Below are 5,576 nucleotides of genomic sequence, written 5' to 3' on the forward strand. Positions count from 1 at the left end.
TAGAAGAACACACATTTAAATGTAACACATGCTATGTAAAAACTTAAACCAATGAATGATATATACCAAAGATGATACAAGTGTATATTTCACCGCATAGTAACGAACCCGTTTGGAATATTAACATAAACTTAAAATTCTAGTCAAACCCTTGTACATATTTTGTTCAGCTATCATTGAGGCTTTACGTAACTGATATAAAACAAGATTTATCTCGGAAAAATCTGGAAAAATTAAATCATTTTGTTATACTTAGTTGCGTTTAATTAACCTCAATTGTCAGAACGTACAAGCCTTTCATTATTAAAGTACACCATATGATGCTAAGTTGACGTAGTTTCATATCCTTATATGTAGCTTCTTATTCTCTGATAAATATAAAAAATATTATATGAAAAGCACTATTTTATTTTATACTCACAAATAACTCATAAAAGTAAGCCAAGTTACCCAGCTAATTCTCATCATGAAAGCTGTATTAAGGTTTAAAGACAGCAGAAGGCGTTTTAATCGATTATATGGTATCTTGTCTCTATCGTGGTCAATATGCCCAGTGGTGCTAACTTATATAACTACTCGTAGCTCATTATCTCTAAACTTCGAAATTGTTGAGCCTTAAGGATAAGTTAATTAAATTTTTAATGGGTGAAGGTGGACGATCTTTGTAAGAACGGAGAATTGAAAGAAAAATACGCCCCCCCCCCAAAAAAAAAAGTAGCGTGGGTAATCTCAACACTACGTTGTTGGAGCATACTTGAAAGACTGGCAGTGTGGTAGTGGCTATTCTAGTTCCAATACTATAGTAGAGAGATGGACATAAGTATAACACGGTAATGATGGACCATTTCACAAAATGGATGAAGATGTAACGCTATACCAATCAAATCAAGAAGACGTAACACTTCCTCAGAAGCTAACAGGCTAATGAGGATATTATATAATTATTTAATTCATTGTCTCGAATTGATGTTGTATCTAATCTAATTATTACTCTGTCAGTAACAGGTTAAACTTCGTGCTCATTAAATGTACACACACTTATACACGAAAGCGAACTATCATTATGTAACACATTGTAACTTCCTAATAAAATTGATTATTGTCATTATACTTTTCTTTAAGAAGATATTGTGGTCTGTAAGATATCATGTTACCATCAGCAGTAATATATAAGCCATCACTCATAGAGCCATAAACAACGAATAATACAAAATAGTGTAAATTACATAATGCTAAATAAACATTTCTGGTAATTTTTATAATAAAACGAAAAACTAGCTCAAATTCTAAAACAAATTTATATTGAAACACAATTCAAATATTCATTTGTAAAATATATTAATACATTTTTCACTTTTCTCAAACTACTCCTTAAAAACCAATAACTACTGGACGTTCGTTAAATAAGTACCTTCATGCTTCCATCCAAGAGTTTCATAAAAACAAAACTATAACATGAAGTTTAATTAACGATTAGAATCCTACACGTTTTGTCCTCCGGCGGGACAGTGGTAAGTTTTCGGATTTACAACGCTAAAATCAGGGATTCGATTAGCATCGGTGAACACAGAAGATAGCCCGATATGGCTTTTCTATAAGAAAACTCACACACACTTACACGTTTTTATTCTAACTACGATAAAAAGGTGTGTGTTCTTATAGCAAAGCCACATCGGGCTATCTTCTTTATTCATAGAGGGATATCGAACCAATGATTTTAGTGTTGTAAATCCGAAGATTTACCGCTGTCCCACCGGGGGAGCCGATAAAAAATATTATTACTCAAGGGTCACGTGGTCTCTCCTTGTTATTTTGATGTTTTGTGTGAGTGTGTGTATCGCATATGTCATTTTTATCAACCTTTATACAACTGTATATAATTTGCTTATGAACATGGGAAATATGTTAGTTCGATGAGTGATTTATTTTGCCCATAGACGTATTATAAAGATCATACTTCTATGGTTTTATTTTAAAATGTTTAAAGCACAAATTAAACAGCAGGTAGCGTTATTATTTGTGACACAACGTTGTTATTGAAACGAAAGTAACGCTATGAACTAAATATATTGTCAAATACTTTAAATTGTCACGTTGTTTCGAGATTCCTGAATTTTGAACACCAATTGTAAATAATTATTATCATCTGTATAGCTGTGGACATTTTTTGTTTTGTTTTTAGAGCAAAGTAATGAATAATAAGGGTACGACGCCTACCAATGTGTTTGTACCTCATACCTCGAGTGCTACTCGGAAAAGATTTTCACCATCGTTTCAATTTGATGTTTAAGCTTCAGAAATAACAGCTGTAAAATTTTTTTAGAAGAAACTTACCCATACTTCTTTTATAAAAAAAATTCAATTATGTAAGAAGAAGTGAAATATTTTGGTTTTTGAAATACACTGGGAAAATCAAAAGGATGTTTAAAATATGTTAACATTTACGCAGTGAGGCAAGCATCTAGAGTGCGAAAAACACGTAAAAGTATAACTTATAGTGATTGCATTCATCGTGAGATAGCTAACTCACGATTGTCGCTTGTTGTAATTAAGAAACCCATTTTAAACTAGTAAAGAAACCAGTTTATCAACTATATTTGTTATCTCAAACTTACGGTTGTTAAAGATCTGTTAATTTTCTTTTACATAGTGTTGAGGAATGGTCATCGATTTCTCTTATTCGTACGTTCTTCTGTAGGCCTAGTTCAGTAGTTCTTTTTTGCTCCATGCCCCACCACCACACCTCAAAAAATTTGATGCACCCTTAATATAAAACAAATTTGGTGTCGAAAAGATATAATAATATAATGTAAAATTTTTCTTATTGTAGCATTTTCAAATTGACCCACGTTCAGAATCACTGGCCTAGTGTATCACCGAATCAGTATCATTATTAATATCAACTAAAGTCTAAAGCTGCCAGCCATTGTGATTGTGTATCACTATCAGTTTAATATATCCTTACAGTGTTATAGTTAAACTCAAGAGCGAGAGAAACACTTCAACTTCAAGAATAATCATGGAAGCAGAAAATATCGAAGAAGAACTAAAACAAACATGTGTTGGTTGGATTCGTCATTTACTTTCAAGCAAGGAAGAGTGGGATGCTTATGTTTTAGAAAAAGTGAAAAAAAGAGAAAATAAAACTAAAAAGACAGAAGGTAAGCTGGATTGGAATTCTTATTTATTCCATTTAGTCTTTACATTATCATATTCTTTATATGTTTCTATTGCGTTTAGTTTTATATTCTTAACTTAATTTTTAAGAATTGTCTGAAAACAGTATGAGATATTGAACTATTTTATACAAATTGTGGATCAGAATTAAATAATGTGATTTAAGTATTGCTTTCTACTTGTTATGATTATAAGTCATCTGCTAGTCCAATAACATTAAAAATTCAGTCACTATAAGTTTATAAATAATTTCTGCCTCTACAAATTTTTATGAATATGCAACAGTTCAACAATGACTGATTTACCGAATCTAGTAATTATTTTGTTCCAATAACTTATTTATATGAATATGTTATATCTGAAAAAAGAATTATTTTGATATGTATTTTAACAGCCAATGATTTTGGAATATTAACTTTTGTTAACCTATAAAAAGACTTTCTAAGTATTGTTCCAGTCAATAAAATTTATTTAATTTTATAACTTTTATGAACATGTAGCTCATTTTTATACATATAATAGTAGGCACTTCAATACTCAGTTACTTACATGCATTTGTACCAGTCTATTAATCAATTATTACTAAGAATATTTATTTTTATACAGTTCTTATTTGTTTGTGGTATGAACTTTGTTATAGGTTGATGTGATTCTTAATGTCACAAGAAAAAGAAAATGCTTGAGCTATATGTTAAATGTAATTCATTGTTCTGAAAAGAAAAAGAAAGTTTTAAATAGAATGGTTGTCTCTAGACTGTTTGATAAACTTGTTATGGATTAATAAAATTTTCTGTTTGAGGCTTACCTATTATCCAACATGGTTACCTTTTTTTAAGTTGTTCTATAGATAAGATAGTTGAATCATCATTATAATAGAATTTAACATAACACACTGCTTTGGGACAACAAGGGACCTATTGGTCCATCTTGGCTGCCACATTCTCTAAACTAAACTAAAACTATTAAATGAATAAATTAGAAAAAAAATCTTAAAGCCAGCCCTTATCATTCATATAGTTATCAAGCTTTCTCTTATACTTACATAAATTTACTGCATTCACAAGATCCAAACACAACACATCCCAAAGGCCAACCACCCTGTTAGAAAAATAAAACTGTCTTAACTATTCTTGCTGTTAAATATGAAAGATGATAGTGCATCAAACTATCAATTCCCTTTACAATCTTAAATGCTTCAATCAGATCCCCTCTTACTCTTCTTTTTTTCAAAAGAAAACAATTTGAGAGATCTCAACATCTTGTATGACAATGCCTTCATCCAAGGCACCATTCTAGTAACCCTCCTCTGAACCTTTCCCACAATTCAATGTCCTTCCTAAGGTAAGGAGCCCAAGACTGAACACAATACTCCAAATTTGGCCTAACCAGTGACCTATACAATGAAATTATAACCGCTTTAGACTTGTATTCAATATCTCTATAGATACGACTTAATATCCTATTTGTCTTACCACTAGCAACAGCTCAAGAGACTGATCAACCATTTCACCAAGATCCCATTCTTTCGTGACACTGTTAGGGTTATTCCCATTCAAATTATAGTTATAATTCAAATTATGATAACCCACATGCATTATCTTGTATTTATTATAATTAAAATCCATTTGCCAAACTCACTAAATTATCTAAATCCTTTTGTTTTAAATATCTTTTTCTTTTGCTTAAAAAATAGAATATATATATATATATATCAGCTTTTGTTGCTTGTATTCTGCAGTATATAATTATGCATGTTTTTATGGGATATTTGCATACATACCAGTTCTAAGCCCATATTTATTCTTTTGTAATTCATATTAACTTTGACTAATTCATAAGAAATCATAAACAGTGTTTAATTTAAAATGGATATTAAAAGATTGTATAAAATCAACTGTATAAGTTCTCGGTCAAGAAGGACTACTGTATTACTTCTAAACAACATATATGTATATATTTGTGTTACATGGTAATAAAATACTGAAGTGGATCATAAAGAACCATTATAACAGTTGTATCTAGTTTAGATAAAAATATAGGTCATGAAATACTAAAGCGAGTCATGAAGAACCATTATAATAGACAAGAGATACTGAAGTAAGCTATGTTGTGAAGTAGAAAAAAAGTAATAACGTAGAACAGGTAGAACATGACAGATATGTTTAAAACATTTATGCAAAATATATCATGAAACAAAATGTCTTGTTTTTGTGTTAGTTACAAATATGATGTGTTATAAGCAATTTCTTAACAAGAAATAAAATTGTACATGCATGTGGATTATTAGATCTTCAAGTGAGACATATTAATTTTACATATATTTAAAAACTTATTGAAATTTATTTAGAAGTATAATGTGTATGTATGTATATATTTTCTTGTAGGCAGATTTTGTTAAA

General features: G+C 30.0%; 1 long non-coding RNA gene across 1 annotated transcript in view; it reads left to right on the forward strand.

Annotated features, from left to right (window-relative positions):
* Window positions 1–2,003: 2,003 nt before the first annotated feature.
* LOC111086794 overlaps window positions 2,004–5,576 on the forward strand; it is a 6,500-nt gene continuing 2,927 nt past the window's right edge. The window contains exon 1 of the long non-coding RNA XR_002611513.1: window positions 2,004–3,161. This is a non-coding gene — a long non-coding RNA (uncharacterized LOC111086794). The remainder of the gene's footprint in view (window positions 3,162–5,576) is intronic.

The sequence above is a fragment of the Limulus polyphemus genome, unplaced genomic scaffold (assembly GCF_000517525.1).
Source record: "Limulus polyphemus unplaced genomic scaffold, Limulus_polyphemus-2.1.2 Scaffold1437, whole genome shotgun sequence".
In the NCBI taxonomy this organism is placed as follows: Eukaryota; Metazoa; Arthropoda; class Merostomata; order Xiphosura; family Limulidae; genus Limulus; species Limulus polyphemus.